This window comes from Bacillus rossius, chromosome 1, assembly GCF_032445375.1.
Source record: "Bacillus rossius redtenbacheri isolate Brsri chromosome 1, Brsri_v3, whole genome shotgun sequence".
NCBI lineage: Eukaryota > Metazoa > Arthropoda > Insecta > Phasmatodea > Bacillidae > Bacillus > Bacillus rossius.
In genome coordinates, this window is record NC_086330.1 from 195,468,698 (window position 1) to 195,489,733 (window position 21,036).

The following is a 21,036-nucleotide window of genomic DNA, read 5'->3' on the forward strand; positions in this document are numbered from 1 at the left end:
AACTTAGTCGAGTATATTTGATCTAATTATCGTGTATAGAATCATGAGGATAATCCATATTATTTAGACTGAACATAACATCATCTTCAATCAGTTTCAATAGATCATTGTACACTAAAGAAAATTGCATGAATAGTTTTCAGAGCTAGCATGTATTTTATTTTTTTAAATGATATTGTTTCATGTAAGTATCTTAACTTTAAATATTAGCAATGTGTAATGATGTCCAATAGTCACAAGTTCATATGAGCCATATAAAAAATAGAATAATAGTTGAAAAAATAATAATTTGATTTATTTTTATTAAAATTATTCTGTGGATGTTTTACGTAAGACCCATATTTAAAAAAATATATATATTAATCAGAATAAGTGTTTATTATGGAACATAGTTGTTAATAGCCTCAAGGTTGGGCAAACACATTTCTAACATTATATATACAGTGAAATTCCATTACAACGTACTTCAGAATAACGTAGCTTTCAGTTCAACGTATGATTTTAGATTCCCGCTCAAAACACCAATGTAAACAATGTAAAATTATTTAACTTTAACGTTAATAACGTATCCTACCTTTCAATACAACGACCATTCTTTTCCTGCTATCAGGAAAATTTTACATAATTGTTACTGTGTTTGCGCAGGGGTTCTTTAATATAAAAGTACATTATGATAATTTTTTTTATCACTTTCAAGAATCGTTAACAAGTATAAAACGTAAACAAACACTGTCTCAACGATTCATAGAATCATAGTACAGTATAACGGGCCTTTCTTCCTCCTCCATGGATCACGAGATGATCTAAACAATCAATTGCTGTCTCACCCCTCTTCTCGACAATTGTTTTTAGCTGCGCCATCTTTTGGTTATTTGTAGAGCACGTTTTTAAAGTTTTAATTAATGCAAATACAGTAGAGCATCCTGTATCCGTAATTCTACTTACCGGAATTTCTACTATCCGGATGTTTTCCGAGAGTTAAAAAAAAATTACAAAATTTAAAAAAAATATATATATTTTTAAATGAATTATGATATATATTAATATATATTATTCCCGCGGAAGTAAATACCGATTGTTTGCGCAGTTCACGCCCCGTCTAGTCAGTCAGGGTGCACTTGATTTTATAAACACTCAGCGAGTTATGATGGAAGCCAAGGCTTCCGGTCTCGCGACTGCAGTGCACGGGCGTCGAGCGCATATCAGGAATTGGCGGCAGCGGCCCCGCCTACACGTGAGCGCGCCGTGATAATGCGTTGTAGGGGAGGGGGAGTGGTGTATTGTGTGCGTTCAATGTCAGTCTTGCTTGTGGTGCGCGATCGCTAGTATGTACGTTCCTGCAGACACGTGATGTTTTCAAAACATAAACTTCCTGGTGATGAGGAAAAGAGTAGTAAACGAAGGAAAAAAGTTCTTACCATTAAAGAAAAGGTTGAGATTCTCAAGAAACTAGATGCTGGGACTTCTGTTAAAAATCTCAGCCAATCGTATGATGTCGGCATTTCGACGATTTACGACATAAAGAAACAAAAGTATGAACTGTGTAAATTTTATTCGGACAGTGATACGAAGAGAGGAATGGAAAACAGAAAAACAATGCAGGGTAGTAAATGTAGCGACCTTGATAATGCTCTTTATCAATGGTTTCGTTTGCGGCGAAGTGAAGGTGTTAGCATTTCTGGACAGATGCTGATAGAACAGGCAAAAATGTTTCATGCCGAACTGAATCTAACATACGATTGTGACTATTCGTTAGGGTGGCTTCATAAATTCAAAAAACGCCATGGAATTTCTTTTTTCAAAGTTAGCGGTGAAAAGCTTTCTGCAGATACAGCGGCGGCGGAAAAGTTTGTTGTTGAGTTCGCAGAATATGTGTTGGACAACAACTTAACAGCAGACCAAGTTTACAATGCGGACGAGACTGCTTTGTACTGGCGTTGTATGCCTCGAAGCACGCTGTGCACTGCAGATAATCCTCACAGCGGGATGAAAGATTCTAAAGACAGATTGACCGTGCTTGGTTTTTCAAATGCTGCCGGTACCCACAAGCTGAAGCTACTCGTAATTGGCAAAAGCTTGCGCCCAAGGGCGCTAAAAGGTGTTAAAGTGTTACCTGTTGAATACCGAGCTACAAAAACCGCGTGGATAACATCTGCAATAACCACAGAATGGTTTGACAGTTTTGTGCGCCAGAGCCGGCAACACTGTAACAAGATAGGCTTAGACCCGCACTGCAAGATTGTCCTTGTGCTAGACAACTGCTCCGCGCATCCTGCAGCTGAAACACTAGACAGGGATAATGTTTCTGTCATGTATCTGCCCCCTAACTGCACTGCACTAATCCAACCGCAAGATCAGGGAATATTACGCTCCTTAAAATGTCGTTATCGCACGGAGTTCATGAAGCACTTTTTATCTGATCTGAATGGCGGCAAAACTATCTCAGAAATTAAAAAGGAATACACCTTAAAGGATGTCATATGGTCACTAGCTCGTGCATGGGAAGGTATGCCTGCGTCAACATTTCACAAGGCATGGTTTAAATTGTGGCCGACTTTGGTTTATCGTGACGAGGTTCATGACAAGGGAAATGAAGCCGACTTTAAAGGTTTTGAACAAAAAAACGTGAACGAACTGCTGGAGTATGCCAAGAACATAACAAATCCAGAACTAGAAGACTTACAATTGCAAGAACAAAACATTGTGGAATGGTTTTGTGTTGATGATAATGTTCCCGTTGTGCATCACTTTTCAGATAAGGAGATATTAGACTCTGTTAAGTGTAACAAAGACGACGGAAACAATGAAAGCAGTAGCGATGAAGATGAACCACAGGAGAAAATCTCGCAAGATGAGTGCCTTCACCACATTGAACGATTAATAGCTGGCCTAGAGCAACGAAGTTATATCAACGACCAGCAAATTATGCATTTGTATATGCTTCAAAAACAGCTGACTGAAGAGAAGCACAAACGTGTGCGGCAACAACGCATTAGTGACATGTTCAAAAAAGCTCCTGTTTCCACACCTGCTTCAACTACGAGTGAGAACATTGACGATTCAACACCTGGCACCAGTGGCACAAACGTAAACAGTTACGTTCAGAGTGACAGTGACAGTGATTAACTTTAACTTCTCCTGTCTTTCACTATGTGTGACGATTTAGGTAATTTGTTGTTTAGCTTTTTAAATTTAAATTAATGCGACTGTTAAACAATGTTTCTTACACAGACAAGTGGGGCCGTATACAGTGATTATTTCAATGCAGTTTATCTAAGTTCTAGAACATTATTTTTTATTCGCGGGACATGTGTAGCCTACAGTGAGTCATGGAAGTGTTTTTTTATTTATAATGTACCGTACCTAACTGTACCATGTGTTATTATTTTATATTTTATTTATGCAACATGTGGATACACCAAATCACTGTACAAACTGTATGTAAATTACGTAATTGTAACACAATTCATTGAATGTCAAACGTCTCGCCTACGTCTGCTTGCTTCGCGCGGACATCATGGTACAGTCATGTAGCTGTAGCGTGCTTCTAGGCAAGGTCTGATAAGCGTGCCCGTGGCAAGGTCACACCACCGGATGTAGCTGTCATCACCCTACCCCCACACCCCTTGCCGTCCTCATCTACAGCTACAGGATGTTCACAAACTTCGAGAGCAATTTTTTTTTTTTCAATTAGGGGGCCTTATAGTCAATTTCTACTTTCCGGAATTTTCTACTATCCGGAATAGTCTAAGTCCCGACCATTCCGGATACAGGGTGCTCTACTGTGTGTGTATATATATATTTGCAGATACAAACTTTAAATAAAAATTATATTTTAACTAATATACAAAATAGAAAATCCAATGATGTTAATTTATGCAGGTTAAGTTTAGAAATGTTTGTCACAACATGGCCGTCATGCTTTAATTGTGTTGCCATGAAGGTCGGAATGTCGCCTGGCAGAGCCATGCTCGCGACACGTGCTACTAGTGCGGCACTATGGTTATCTATGGATGCGAGGTTTGTTTACGTTTGACGTGGCGCGAGGTTAAACAGTATTGTTGATTATTTTAATCAGGATGGATGGCCAAAAAGGTAAAAAAAAATGCAAGCACTTCACTTTGAAGGAAAAGGTGGAAATTTTAAAAGAAGTTGACAAAGGCAGGAAAAAGGCAGATGTAGCACGGTCGTTTGGTTTGGTGCCCACTACATTGTCAACAATAGTAAAAGATGGCGAAAAAATTATCAAACTGTACGAACCCTCATCTTTATCAGCTGATCGCAAGAGACTTCGCCTAGGAGATAACAAAGACCTGGAAATTGTGCTGAACAACTGGCTGAAGGATATGAGGGCACAAAATGTTCCAGTCACAGGACCCATGTTGCAGGCTCAAGCAAAAAATTTTGCTTTCTTGATGGATATCAAAGATTTTCAGGCAAGTTATGGCTGGCTTCATCGATTTTGTGAACGACAGGGAATTTCATGGAACGTTGGGTCTGGGGAAGAGAAAGATGCTGATACGGCAGTTGCAGAGCAGTGGAAAGTCGACAAATTGAACGGAATTCTAGAGTCATATTCTCCTGACAATATATTTAATGCCGATGAGACAGAATTTTTTTATAAACTTCTACCAAATAAAACTATGGCATACAAAGGAGCGAAGTGCACAGGTGGAAAGAAATCCAAAGAGAGGTTGTCAGTATTATTCTGCTGCAATGCAACTGGAACCACCAAGTTACGTCCTTTAATCATTGGAAAATTCAAAAATCCAAGATGCTTTAAAGGTGTTGCATCACTTCCAGCTGACTACGTCAGCAACACAAAGGCATGGATGTTAAAATATTTCTTTTCTAAATGGCTAGTTGAGACCGATAAAGAAATGCAAAGGAAACACAAAAAGATCATCATTCTGGTTGACAACTGTGCAGCTCATAATGTTGATGTGTGACTTGAAAATGTAAAATTAGAATTTCTTCCTGCGAACTGCACTTCCGTGTTGCAGCCTTTAGATCAAGGCATCATCCAAAATGCAAAAGTACATTTTCGGAAGCGGCTCGTTGAGAGAATTTTAATCAACATCAGGTGCAGTTTGCCCACAAATGTCAATGTCCGTCAAGCCATTCAACTTATAACAGGTGGTTGGTGGAATGTTAAGGAGGAGAAAATAGCCAATTGTTGGAGGAAATCTGGCATCATAAAGGCAAGTGATAAAGACAGCAGTGATGGTTTGTCTATGGACCAGGCAACCACAAGTTCTGCAAGTGATGCTGTTGCTGATGATGACATCTCACCAGAAGTTTGGCAAGAAGTGTCAAGTACTTTGCAACTAGACAACATTTCTTTTGAAGACTATGAAGGTATTGATTGTAATGTGGAAACTACACCACAGTTGACTGATGCAGAAATAGTAAATGAAGTGATGGAAGCGGCAGTCAGTGAATTCTCAGAATATGAAGAAGTTGAAGAGGAGCCAGTCACTGCAAAAGAAGCCATGATGTGCTTTGAAAAACTTTCATCATTTCTTTCAAAAACAGAAAATGTTCCCATCTATGTAATGGAATCCATGCACAATGTTGAACAGTTTGTGCAACAAACACTTAAAAACTCACAAAGCATACTAAAATTTCTCAGTTTTTCAAGAAAAAAGAATAAAATTTATTCTTGTTTAGAAGAAAGGCTAACACTCTTCTTTGAAGTGTGTTTATGTAAAAAACTCAAAAATCATTTTTAAAAAAAAGTGGTCATGCCTAAACTTGCATGGAATTTCTTGTTTATCTGTGTTTTTTATGTTGAAGTTAACTTTTTTTGTACATGCTGTATTGTACAAACAAAAAACTTTCTCCAGTGATTTTAAAATATTTAAGGTAAGTATTTTCAGGGAATTCTATCCCAATAAATGTACATATCTGCAAAATAGTTTAACCCATGTCATTTTGTGTTCGACAGATATAAATTTTGTATATGTAGGCCTAGAATTTAGGAAACTGTATTAAGTTCAGTAATTTTTTTTTAAATTCTTGTTGTTTTACAAATATTTGCTTCCAAGCTAATGTAACATTTGATCCCCTACTAATTTATTTTTAAAAATTAAAAAATACTACTTTTTAAAGGTAAATATATTGACTTTCAGAATAAAGTACTTTCATTACTAAGTATAAAAGTTGAGGCTTTATTGATGTACTTTATAATAACGAGATTCTACTGTATAGGTGTGTATGTATATATATATGTATATATATACATATATATACATGTGTGTATATATACATGTATATATATGTATATACATCTATATACATGTGTGTGTATGTTTGTGTGTGTGTGTGTGTATATATATATATATATATATATATATATATATATATATATATATATATATATATATATTTATATATATATATATATTCTGGAAAGTTAGTTTGTGGATGTGGTTAAATGTTTCAACAAAATAGTTAATATTTTTCATTTATTTTATAATACAGTAGAACCTCATTTTTACATATTTCAAGGGACCAGGAAAAAAATATGTAAAACCGGGAAAACGCAAAATGAGGGAAATGTTAAAAATTTTTTTATCATCTCACTATATGGGAAACAATAAGAAAATATATACCACACTAAATAATATTTCAGAGACTGTTATGTTTTTATATATTAACTAGAACTTCAATATCTCACATAATTAAAATTTTAAATATATCCAATATCGCCGTTCTTCATTATTGCCGAAAGTTAAACATGAAATTTGCTGTTCTTGTGTAAAAGATGAGAATGTTGAAGCATCTTGATATAGCCAGTTGGTGCTGAAATTTTGTAACACAATTGATTTTTGAACTTTGTATTTAATTACGTGTTAAAGTTTTATTAATTTAAATTTTTTGAGAAATAATACTATAAAACGATAGTTACCACCATCAATATAATTGTTTACGTTGAGGAATAGAAGTTAAATTGCCATTGCATTGTTTGGATATTCATTGCAGCCATTTGCCTTTTCAGAATGTTTCTAATGTGTTAAAATGAACATCGCCGAATATGCATGAAGATGCCATATTTATAGGAAACTCGTACGTTGCTTAAAACGTATTTTAATAATGGAACAGTAATCCTCTCTTTTGTGTATTTAAAATGTGTTTTCACCTTTATTTTCATGCATAATACATTTAAGATTAAAGGGGAACGCTAGAAAAGTACTTATTAATTTTCATGTTTATGTCACCATACGTTTGGTTCATGGCCGTATGGTATACAATAGCACGTGGCACAAAAAAAAGTAAGTTGTTTACAATGGCGAACGAAGCTGTGGTCACCATACACATTAATGCAGTAACGCTTAATAATTAAACTTCACGCTATTCCTTTTGAGAATTTATTGTTTTCTCTAAATTTTCCGATGGTTTGCCACGAAATACAGCACTAATTCTACGCAAACAGTGGGAAATGCTTTTGCACAAGGCGGGAAAAGAATGCATTATTAGTATAGGGAAATTGACAGTGCATGTAAAAAAATACATTAATCGCGGGAATTCGTATATCGCGGGTATGTAAAAATGAGGTTCTACTGTATTTTATTTTAGTCACGTGACACCTTGGTTCAGTTTCGAGGGGTATATATGAGTACCTACACTCTGGGATCGGAAATTGATATTCAGTTTTGAGTTAATTAGGATCTGACCCATCACTATTCTACACAATTACAATCTAAAACATGCCGTATTTACTCGCACGTAGGTCGCCATCGCAGATAGGTCGCACCCATAGTTGAGGTCTTGAATTTGGTATTCAAGATTCCCCCCACATAGGTCGCACCGGTAATTCATTACACATACGCATTGCACCACAGTAAAAAAAAATTAAAAAAAAAGGGCTGCAAATTGATGGAAATTTACCGTCAATAGCGCACCGTGCGCGGAAAAAGGTCATTGTACTCGGTCAGCTGCTGTTACGGCGTGCCGGCTGGCTCTCTTTGTTCACTGAGCTGCGCATGCGCAGTATAACTCACTCAACGCTCCGCCCAGACTCGTGAAGTTCCATCAGTAGCCAGCCAATAGATGCGAGCTTAGCAGAAAAAATATAAGCTCCACCTCCCGTGTACCAGTTTTGTCCAGTTCTAATACCAGTTTATTGGTATACGCACCAGTTTTCTCGCTGGCGTGACATGTTCAAGTTTACGTTCATCTTGATGTCTTGATACCAATAATTAATTAATTATGATCCCCAGGAATAAATTGTTAGTTTAAAAAATATGCGTCAACTGTACAATACTTCCGAAATTATAAAATACGTATAAAACAGTTACTAAGACTCCGCTCATTTTATCTTGTGAAGTTTGTCTCGTACCAGTATTTCGGCTAAGTTGTGACACAAATACAGTATCAGAACTTAACAATCAGCCACTTTAATACATTCGTGAGTTTACGTTTTTCCCTCGTGCATTTTAGATTGTCTCCTGCTATAATTACTCGGACTTTTACACGCCTAGGCTTAAATTATTACATGTTTAGAAATAAAGGCAACTTTTCATGTTATAAAATTAGTATATTTTGCGATTTAAAATGTTCATTGCTGACTATAAACGTTACGGTTTTCACGATGTTTTTAGGCCTACTAGCTAATCTTATCTACTCTTAAAACTACCCACGGTATTTTCTGGTTGTTTATGGTTGTTACGTGACGTAAATAGCGGGATGGATTCAATTTTTGAGACGTAATTCGCTTGAAAGTATTGTATTTGACTAAATGGGAACGAAACGGGACCTGAAGAATATAGTGCAAATAACGGGAAAATGTAAATAACGGTAACGTAAATAAGGGGTTTCGCTGTGTGAGTACATTGTAAATAAATTTGCCTATACCTATATAAACTTCTTTTTCGCATTTTAAATCAAAATATTGAAAAAAATATTCCTCAAAAATTTTTAAAAATTTTTCTCCACATATAGGTCGCACTTCATTTTTTCCCCATCAAATCTGGTAAAATTGCAGCGACCTATATGCGAGTTAATATGGTAAGTCATCTTTGGTTTATTTATTAACTAAGGTTATAATTTTTAATGGTTATCATTAGAGATGGTGATTGATAGAATTTAAAATAATAACATTTAGCATTTTGAATTTGAAATTGAGCATTTTGTAGCATTTTTAAAAACAAGATTTAGCCAATTCTCTCATTTTACATTACTAAAGAAAAGTATATTTTTAAAAAGCATTACATAATACACATATTGATTTTTAACAACCATAGAAATAAAGATCTAGTACAACTACAAAGATAGCCTATCTTGGAAGGTTTCCAAACAATATTTAACACTTATGAGTGCAATATATTGAATACTTTGTAACGTGTGTACCTGCGTACACATGGAAAGAATATTGCCCCTGACTTTTCACTGAATACCACCCGCGCAACAGTGAGCGCGCAGGCGTTCAAACGCCGCGGCAGGAGACCTGCAGTCGTTGGAACGAGTACGTGCGCAGTCGGCTGCGCGCGGAACTGGACGGAAAAGGAAGTTGGGCTGGCTTCCCCCGAATAGACGAGACTGATCTTCTTCCAGCTCGTCAGGGAAGCCAATGAGTATAAAAGGGCATGCGCCAAGTCAATCGAAGAGCAGAACAACTGGGACTCAAGCGGGCAGGCTGCCACGCTGCTACGACACCGCTCCCCGGCCTACACCGTCAACCTCCACGGAGTTGCTGCCGCCCGAGGACCGAGAAGACTTTGACTGGGTGAGACCTCTCCAAGTTGTAACCCATGATATGGACAGTTAATGTGGAAGTGTCGCTGGATATGGCATAAAATCTTTCCGAGTGGACATTAACTAAAAATAAAGGTCCAACCACAAGGGAAAGAGGGCGTGCGTTAGCAATTTCCGTGAGGGCCGAGAGAGCGGGTGTCGTGACACAAACACGACACTATCACCACACTATCACCACCAGATTACAACACTATACTGACTTTAACTCTACCACCGGTAACGAAGAATTGTAGGCATAACGACTATTCGCGGACACAAGAGACAGCGAGCAGGATAAGAACTTATGCGTTACTGCGGCAATGTGTAGAGAGCTTCACTTGGTAGCGGCGGAAGAGTAACAGAAAACAAACCTCATAAACAGAAACTGTTACACCAATGGTTGAGTGTAAATAATTGTAACCACTTGTATTAACGATCTGAATTTATGTTACAAGTAATATTGAGTAATATTATGATTATGAATGTTCAGTGTGACTTTGTATGTATTCTAGCCTTAGTAGTTAAATTGACGGCGTATCGGTCGTAGGCGGTGACAAGCTCATGGCTCGCCAGAATTAAGGCTATTGTTTTTTTTTTTTTTTAAATTGTTCTAGAATCCATCACAGAGAGTTAATTCATATGTCTTGTGTTATAGTGGTATCTTGTATCAGCAGTTCTACTCCACAAGAACCCGACTTATTTACTTTTTATGTCAGTTTGAGAATAATGAAGTACTTGTTTGTGTTATTGGGTTTGTCAATAAATTGTTATTGGAAGGAACTTAACTTAGCAACTAGTTTCAGAACCACCCGCAAACGTTATTTTTCCTCCTTGTTAGGGTTTTCCTATGTATTTAGAAAAACCAGTGACAACTTAATATTACAATAAATATTTTTTAGCCGTGTTCATGGCCATAGTTGATGTAGAGTGCACAAATAACGTTATTGAAACTCGTTTTTTCATTTTTTTTTTTTTTTTTTTCGTTTTTAAATTTTCATCTTCTTTTGGTTTTCGAAAATGCCAGAAACCGTTGCTTGTCGTTTTACCGACTTTTTTTCTTCATCCGACTTCTTGGTGAATCTTTTTTTTTGCCGCCCGATGTCCCTATGATTTAATGTGCTTATCCAGTACATCTTTCTTTTTTTCCACTCCAGACGGCGATTAATTAAATTGCACATTAAAATATTCGTATCACTTTCGTAGAACTGTTCACTTATGTATTTATTTATGCGATCGCAAATGGAAATGACGTTTCGGCCCATTTTTACCACGAGAAATAACAGTATATAACACATTCACGAGTATGCACGTATTTGTAAACACACCACCTTCCACAGACTACACAAGAACGCTGCTTTCACGTGAAACACAGCCAGAAAATGGGACTTAGAATTTTTAGCGCAGCGAAGCAGAAATGTCGCAATTTGGTGGCCTAAAAACTTGTACTCTGCAAGATGACGGACAATCTTCCAGCTAGTTCTTTGCTTTGTTTACAATCGCGAGGCACGGATGGCCATTCTTCATTCAATATTTACGAACAATAGTGTTGTGAATGACGTGACAATAAGATACTTGTGCTGAATACGCCATAAAATGATGGTTTCTTTTGATACTGAACTGAAACGAAATACAATCGGTAGATAAATTGTGTAGAGTGAAGACAAATCTACGTTTTTTACCTTTATTTAGCATTTATCTCGGAATAGTCTAGATTTCGCATTTTATAGTGGAAAAAATATAATTTAGCATATTTTCGCATCTATTTCGCGAAAACGAAAAATCACCATCCCAAGTTATCATACATTTTTGACATGAATTACTGACAGGAATATGAATGTGTTAATGTTGGATTGAATGTTTCTTTGTCTGAGGATTCGACACCACTTAAAACTCATAAACTATGAATGCTACATAGGTGATGTAAATATATCATAGTAGAGCACACTTTGCTCGTGGTTGTTACGTATGACTCACCCGGTTAACATTTGCAGTGATGAGTAATCACTAGGGCCATGCAATTTTCGCGATCGTGAAAAAACGACGAAAAACGCGAAATGTTCATTAAATCTGATTTTCCCACGAAATTCGCTTTTTTTTTGACAATTCACGATAAAACACGCAAAAAACGCAAAAAATATTTATTAACTCCTTTGTTCAACACAACACAGACAGTGCCAACTTGTACCACCTTACTACGAAAATAATATGCAATACGTTTTATAACTGTAAACACGGCAAGAAATTTCAACAATCCTTAAAAATCTGACGTGAGTAGAGTATTAAACTTGTATTCTCATAAATTCATGCGGTAAGGGATGTGGATTGGAATCCAAACGGTATTTTTTTTTCCCCATAGCAACGTTACCAATTTATAATATATTATTTCTAACCTCAGATAACTTGTCGTATATATAAAGCTGTCGGAAAAAAAATTAAATAGAACCATCCGTCAAAACGATCGTGATAATATATTTTATTAACGAAGTCACGCGCCATCTTCTTTGTTGATACTGCAAATTTGACCAAAGAGTCACAGACTCTTTCTATGCATAGATGTGTCTATCCAGATGTAGAAAGCCGCTCACCCGAACAGTTCCGAAGTTTTCCGATCGCAAGTAAAAAAGCACCATAATTAAAGGATTAAAATATTTTTATTTTACGGTCATTAAGTATTTTAAATAATGCCAACCTAACCTAAGATAACGTTTAACTTCGGAAGATTTCAGGTTGTGCTTGTGGTTTCTATTTGAACTGTAAGTTATGCATCCAATACAGCACAATGTTTTTAAAAGGCAATATCGCCACTATTCCAAAATGGCGCCGTTTTGGAAATGTTCAGTATTCACAATGAATGCAACACATTAGGTCCTCAAATTAAAAAAAATTTTTCTTGGAAGTAATTAATTGTTGGTTAGTTCAACATGCCAAAAACGTGTAAAGGAATTTAAAAGTGATGGCTTTTTTATTTTTGATGAAGGAAGTAAAATTATGATGTGCAAGTATTGCACAAGTATTGTATATAGTGTGGAGTGGCTGCGAAAAGACTTGATTCCTGTAACTGCAGTCTGATACTTCAGGCCAACCATTTCAAGCATACAACATTGTTGTACATTTTAAATAAATTATCAATATAAATATACATATATATGTATATATTTTTAAAATTTATTGCAAGGTATATGCATTAAGTGGCTTGAATATAAATGCATTATATATCATTTGCTAAGTTAATTGGTTTTAATATGCTTTTCTAAAGTTAATAAAGTGTATATATGCATATTTGTATAGGAAATTCATTGGAAAAATAATTTTAAAAAATAATATTATTTGCCGGTAATTTTTTTTGCCGATTTTTAACACCGCTTTTCAGTTTTTTTAATGAATTTTTATACCGATTTTACCTGTTTATATTGACGAAATACCTCATTTTTATTCACCACTTTCAGGTGGCCCTAGTAATCACTAATAAGCATTGGTGGGAGCATCGAATTGAAGTCAGAGTGATCTGTAACTCTGAAAGTAGTAGACAGATGTGCGTTATTTAAACTTTAAGTTGCTTGTGAGTGAGCACTGAGTGGTGCTAGCAGAGTGGAATAACTATAAAGTGACAACTTTGGTTTTGGAGTCATTAATTGCAAAATGCCTAAGTGAAAACAGGTTATGTCAGAGAAAAGAAAGAAAACAAGCCAAATCGCCTGAGCAGAAGCAGTTAAAACTGCAGTGAAATGTCGTATGTATCGAATGAGGCAAACTGTAGCAAAGAGAAATAAGCCATTGGGGCAAAACGAGCCCCTGAACGAAGTGCGAAATTTGTGCTTGAGTGAGCCTCAGCTGTCTACCTCACGAAAAGTGACAGGGAATGCGGAAAATTGTTCGGTCTTAGATGCTCTCTGATGATTCTGATGTTGATTTGGAGTCAGTTGAGCCAGTGGTTGTAATGACGGGCTAAGTTTGATGTGGTTTGGAGTCCAAATTTTATTGTCAGCTGCATGTGACAATAGAAGGAAGGCTGATAGATGTAGTCCTCAACAAATAACCAACAAATTATTTTTACAGTCTTCAAGGCCACTTTTCATAAGTTTTGCACTGGGAAACATTATTACCTACCATAAATTACTTAGCAGTATTGTAAACAATCTCCAATTTTCTCATGAATGTGATGATAATTTTATTCTACTATAAAATGCTCAAATATATTTAATTTAGTTATTTTTATAACTTAAATATATTTTTTTTTTGCTGTCACAATTTTTCTGGCGTGGCTGCCCGACCATCAAGTAAGACGTTCATCAAATTCATTTCAAAAGATAAAGTAACATCAATTTTGTTAAATTATTTTATTTATTTCATACACAACATTCCCATTCATCAGTGCGATGGAAATTGATGAAATAAATCCCTGGTGGCTGTAGTCCAAACAAAATACAGCTTACACAGAAAATTTTTTTAAATTAGTTTATTATTAATCAGTTTTTCATATTTTCATCTTTTTTAGTGTAAAGGTCGTAAATGTTATTATGCGCCAAATAACTTGCTTATGAACAATATCTAAAACAGTGATGTCACACTGAAGTGACCAGAACACTCTGACGACGGCTTGGGAAGGGCTTGGAGCGCACCGTGCAAGCAGTGACAGCCCGGTAGTGTGGGTGGTGATTTAGAGAGCTTCTAGCAATGGCAAGGGCTCAGAGTTAAACATGGACTGCGGTTTTGTGAATTATCGTTGTAAGAAAGTGATGAATGAGTGTGTGCTTTGACCCAAGCAAAAATAATGGCACAATTAACCACTTAACATGTTAACCAGATTTAACTCGGGTTATATTGTAGCGTAGCTCAGCCGGGCCTCCGACTAATTACCACCTAAAACATGATTATGACTAAGGGGGTAGAAAAACAAGAAATGGTAGAGCGCTAGCATGAGATACCCGAGACCTAGTCTGCTACCTATACAGGTGTGTAGGGAAAGTTTCACGAACTGAAAGAAAACATAATTAAACAATTCAGACACAGATTTAGTATTTACCAAAAATAATGTTCACAAATAAATAAACAAATAAATAAATAAATGAATAAATAAACATTAACGTGATGTCGGCCGTCATACAAGTTAACTAACATAAGTATTTATTTCTAGACAACATGGCCGCTCTCCCGTAGCCGCAGCTCCGCTAGGGCATAGTCTACGCCTCCACCACTACATCTATGTCTTCAACAAGTCATTGATCACCAAACTATTTTTTCTAAGACATAATTATACTAAATACCGTTCAAAAACTACATCTCGTACACATCTTAAATTATTAAGTGCTGGTCGAAGGTCGCCCGGCCTGAAGTTAAGACTCACAAGTCATTACTGCTCATCACTTACCCTCACTTCGTCGCAGTGTTACAGCCCCGTACCGACGTGGATCACCCGTCCAGAGAGGTCCCGCAGGCGAAAAAGCCCTGGTCCTTCCCTGGACGAGTGTTTTACCTCCCGAACGAGGTCACACCGAAAACACGAACACCGGAAAAACTTAGCCACGGGAAAAATGGCTGTCCCCCTCCCGTAAGGAAACAAAACAAGCGAAGTAGACAATTCCTTCTGCGCAGGCACGAGTGAGCCTCCCCCTTCCCCTCTCGCGCTGCTCGATTGTTCAAGCAACGCTTCCAAACTCGGGCGCCAGGTTGCGACACTATACAGGACGATGTCCTCGAAACGGATACACAAAAGCCTCGCGTAGCAAAACGGACAAGAACGACAAACAAAAAACTGGCGCAGCGCAGCGGGTTTCCGAGAACGACGTGGTGCAACCTCTCGGCGAGCCCGGGCCAGCGACCCGCGAGAATTAGCAAACCACGCAGCCTCGCAAAAGTCCGCGGTGCCTGCAAACTACAATCACAGCTATCTATATTCTGCTATCCGCATGTCGCAATCACCAGGCCAAGCATGGAAACGGGCACGTACACCAACACGTTACCCAGACGGGATACAAAAGTAAAATAAATTTAAAAATAAAGTAAAGAAATTTTCAGACCGTGACAAATTAAAGTGGTAATATTATGCTAACCCGAGTATACTCGTGACACAATTCACTTTGCTGTCCTTCATTATGTATCCCGAATATTTCCGTCGTGTTTCTTCGCTCTTGTAGTTTACTTTTTCCCCGTGTAGATTGCGACACATATCGACTATCTGTGTACACTTCAAGTTTTGTAACGAGATGGCAGCTCTGTGCGCTAGCCGATACGCAAGATGATAAGCGTGTTCATGAAACGTTCGTAACTTACACCTGTTTTTTTTAATATTTAGTTTATTATTTCCTTGACATGGTGCAGTATCTATTTAGATTTCATTACCTTACCGTGCACAGTGCAGTGATCAGAGACAATAGCAATGGTACTGTTTTTTTTCGCGAGTTTTGCGACACTCAATAGACAATTTCTTTCGTTTTCGTATGCATATTTCATAAATAATTTTATGAATATATAAACTGAATATTTTATTTTAATTTTAAATATGTTTTGTCATGGATATTGCCATACGTTTTGCGATGTTTTCTTTTGTATTCGGGTACGAATGTACTCTATTTGTGTACATTATTTTCGTATTGGGATTTATTTATGTTTTTTTTTTCCAGACTGTGTGTGACAAATAATGTGTACTTACGTAAATTTTGTTTCATGTATATTATTAATTGTATTGTTCTTATTTAATATTTTGGCAATTTATTACTGGCATATGTAATTTTGGAATACATATAATTTTTTTTTACTCTTCATTAATCATTAGTGTATATCGTATAAACATTTTGCATCAACATTTTGTAAGAATTTTTTCCTACAAATGATATGTTATTGCTTAATGCAAACATAATTAATTACACAAAATAAAATCGATTCACAAAATATGACAAAATATTACATGATTTGCATTTCCGCTGCAAGAATAACATATTTATGCCGACAGAATGACTGGCCGAGTTAACTCGGGATAAATATGTGGTAAAATTATTGTCCTTCATATTTCATAAACAAACAAATTTAAAAATAAAAGGCCAACTGTTTTATGTTACTTTTCTAAAGTACTTTTCTATTTAGTAATAAAAAAAGTCATTTGTTTGGGAAAGCTTTTGATAAAGTTATTGGAATGTTAAGTGGTTAATGTTGTGTTAACCTTCACCGATATTAACCAAGGACCTAGCTTATGGTTCTTAAAAAGGTTTTACTACAAATGGGCAATGAACAACTCACCTCTCTCTTCAATATAACAAGTAAGTGTTTTGTCAATGGTACGTCACCATTGCACAGTTGCACAAACTTCACCAAGTTAAGAAAGTTTTTAATAAAATTGCTAATTTTATCATTTTAAAATGCTATTGCTAATATGAAAGAAATAACACACAATACCTTAAAATACATACAAAACAATTAACACACATTGCTACTGCTGCTTACACATGCACACTGGCACCAACCCTTGAAGGTTGCCAGCAATTTCGTATAAACAGCAGTTTCTTGCATTTATAATATTAGTGCATGTATTAATAAGTAGAGCCAAGATTATATGGTTTTATGCGAAATCGCGAATTTTCACGCGAAATTCATCCCAAACCGCGAAAAATGCGAAATGTTTTCTAACCACAAATAAACACCTCAATATTGATTTAAATCGTTAACTACCGACTATTGGTTGATTGACAAAAATTCCGTATCTGTTTGTAGAAGAAATGGTCGTCATCCAACTGCAGTGTGGTGGTTGTTTAATACGTTAATTATTCATCTTAAAAAATTACATATATATCACAAAAATTGACGATTTCACGAACAAAAAAAGATCGTTATCGGAGTTAGGTTAGGGTTTTTAAAACTCATCTAGCCACTAGAGATCACGCAATATTAACAACTGACGATCGTAAACTAAAATTAACAAGTTAACAAACACAACAACGTGAAAAATCTCAGCGCCTTGTTTGCTGTATCCTTTGAAAAATACACGTGAACAAAAACTGCATTCATTAAATAAATACGTATGAAAATAAAATGAAAGCGAATATTGATATTTAATGATCACTTGATATTTAATGAAATTTCACTGTAACGCAATTTTGTGTGCTTGTTGAATAAGCAGTTTACCGTCAAGCCTTCATTTTCATTTCACACTTCACAGGCGAGAGAGCCAAAATCGTAACATAATCGAAGTTTTCAGATCGCTAATGAAAAAGCACCATATTGCAAGGATTTATTTATTTTACGATCATTAAATATTTTAAATAACGCTTACCTACCCAACCCTTCCGGAAAATAAATAAAAACATTTATTTCACTGACCTGACATAACCTAACCTTTTACTTCGGGTAGGCTCTCTCGCCTGTAAAAAGTAGGCTTCCCGCGGTTTATTTTTTCGCTACAACTTCAGTAAATACTAGTTTTTGGTACCTCCGGGCTTTGTTTACAAATGACGTGCATAAATGAAAGCTAAATTTCTTAATCATGCCGAAAAATAAAGCTACTGCGGCATCACGTGCTGACGAGTTTAAGAATGAGGGATTATATGTCAGTGACGGAAAAATACTTTTCTGTAAATATTGTAATTGCCGTTTGGAGCATGAACGTAAGGACACGGTAAACAAGCACATAATTAGCGACAAACATGTAAAAGCTAAACGATCCCCATGCACTTTGAAACGACAGCTTTCTATCCCAGAAGCAGGAGTGGCGCAAATATGCGCAAAAAAACAAAAGGAAGATTTTGTTCTCGAAACTGTTGAAGCCTTTGTAGCTGCAGGTATTCCTCTTGAGAAACTTGACAACAGCAAGTTGACTGCATGGATGCAGAAGCATGTAAGTGGTGCTGGTGATCTTCCAACAGCGGATTGGATGAGGAAAAAGTACATTCCCCTACTTAGAAAGAAAAAAGAAGTGGAAATCAAGCAGCAGCTCTTGGGGCAAGATGTGGTCATACTCGCAGATGAAACCACTGACAAGAGTAATAATTGTGTTTTCAACATCTTGTTTAAAATTCTGAAACCAGGTGCTGAACAAGATGTTATCTTAGGGGCTTCTTGTGTCCTTGATGCAGCAAATGCTGTTTGTTGTTCTCGGGCAGTGATTGATGTATGCTCCAAATATGAAGTCAAGGAAGAAAACATAATTGCGTATGTTACAGATAGTGCCAGGTACATGACAAAATCTGCTGGCACCCTTGAAGGTGTATTTGGTGACCACATGTACCACATACAATGTTGGGCCTTAAAGTAAACATTGTTGGGCAGATCTGGCAAAACAACTTGGAAGAACTGAACCTTTTCGTTTGTAAGGTAAAGATGGCCTTTCTTAACACCAGAAAGAGGAGGCATGCATACCTTCAATTTCTTCTCCAGAAACATGGAGAAAACAAGGCTCTCGTCAAGTTATTCCCCATGCCAGTTGTTACACGTTGGAACACATGGTTTGAATCTGTATCATACCTCGCACTCCATCTGCACGACATTGTGGAATTCTTTGAGCAGCTTAGCGAAGATAACTCTGGTGTTAAATATATCAAGGGACTCCAGAAGGAAGAGTTACAATGTCTTGAGGCCACTCTTACATTTGTGGCTCAAAACTGTAACACCTTTGTAGAGCTAATTAATTTTCTTGAAGGAACAAAGTATCCTACTGTTCATCAGTTGTGCACAAAATTGAGTAAACTGCAAACTACTCTTGATGTCTTGGCTAAGGGAATATTTCCTGAAAATGTTGAAGACATTTTGGCTGAAATGAAAACTGTCAACTCTGCAGCCCTTAAAGAGCAGTTCAAGAACACAGCTAAACTCAGTCTTATAAAACTGATTGATCTGGTGAACACTGATCCATCTCGTCAACTATTTCTGGGAATCAGCGCTCTAATGAATCCTCAAAATGTAGGAAACATTCGTGTGGAGGAAAAATAATTCCAGAAACATATTGGGAACCTACCTTTCCTTTGCAAGGTGCAGAAGACCTCTGTAGCAACAGGCTACATAACACTCCAAAACCTGGTTTCCCAAGAGCAGAAGAAACCGCATGTGAACTATATAGACATGGTGGACATACTATGTAAAATGAAAGCGGATTATCCTGAATTTGCAGCTGCTGCTTTAAAGTTAATATGGATACCTGCAACGAATGTGGACTCAGAAAGATCTTTTTCTAAGTATTCTGTAGTTGTAAGTGACAGAAGAAGATCTCTAAAACCAGAGAATGCTGAACTGCTGACAATGGTGGCTTTTTCCTGAGCTTAATTATATTGCATTTATAGAACAAAAGTTTAACTGTAGTTTATATTTTAATTAATTTAGACTCTCTCCTGAACTCAGGAACAGTACTTACCTGCATAAGAATACTGAATATTTTAGTTGTTAATTTTTTATGTACTCTCAACATAGTATTGTTTAATATGCATATTTTAAGTCTCTAACCACGAATTATTGAAGCATTTGATCAAGGCAGCTCTGCTAGGTGTGTACATGTTATTACATGTGTTTTAATTTTTTATGACGATAAAGACGAAATCCACAATTCTTAATGACGAAAAGTCCTTTTTCATAACACCATAAAATCTTGGCTCTATTAATAAGCAATCTCAAAGAATACATTTGTCATACGCACTGCTGTCCACTGTTAGTTGTCATGTAATATTATTTTTTGAAGGAAAAAATATCATGTAATGACAAAATATTTAAGATGATAGTTTGAGGCACAAAAAAGTGCAGGCAGTTACAGGTACAGCTTTATCTTTCTTTGCTAAAAACATTTTCTCCCTTCATTCCTCTGATTCTCATTTAGTTAACTAAAATATCAGCTATAAACTGTTATATCAAACCCATCTACAACATTTACACAATTATTGTTTTTGGTTACTTTCATACAAAAAAAAAACTTTTGTAAAATTTTCAGTTACAGTGTTGTCAGATGTACCAGGTATCTGGTACATATACCAGAATTTGACAAACTGTACCAGGCAGCAGAATGTTATTTATCCTTGTGTGCAGACAAATCAGAATTCAGAATTTTCTCTCTGTAATAAATAATAGCAAACTTTACTGATGTATTTAAATCAAATGTTAATGCACCTGGCATCAGAATTAGATTTGCACTATCTGGCAACACTGCTCTGCTCCATCATGAAACACTGCTTCAATCTGCTAGTACATAGGAACCAGTATATGAGGCCTGTGCAGAAAACTATTTTTTTTATGCAGACCAAATATCAAATTGAATGTTTAAAATATTTGCGAAGTCAAATCGAATTGCAAACATTATTCTCGGTGAAGCTGTATGACACTTATTTTATAAAA

General features: G+C 36.3%; 1 protein-coding gene across 9 annotated transcripts in view; it reads left to right on the forward strand.

The window, feature by feature from the left end:
* LOC134527202 (conserved oligomeric Golgi complex subunit 4) overlaps nucleotides 1–21,036 on the forward strand; it is a 235,313-nt gene that overhangs the window by 71,693 nt on the left and 142,584 nt on the right. The window lies entirely within an intron of this gene.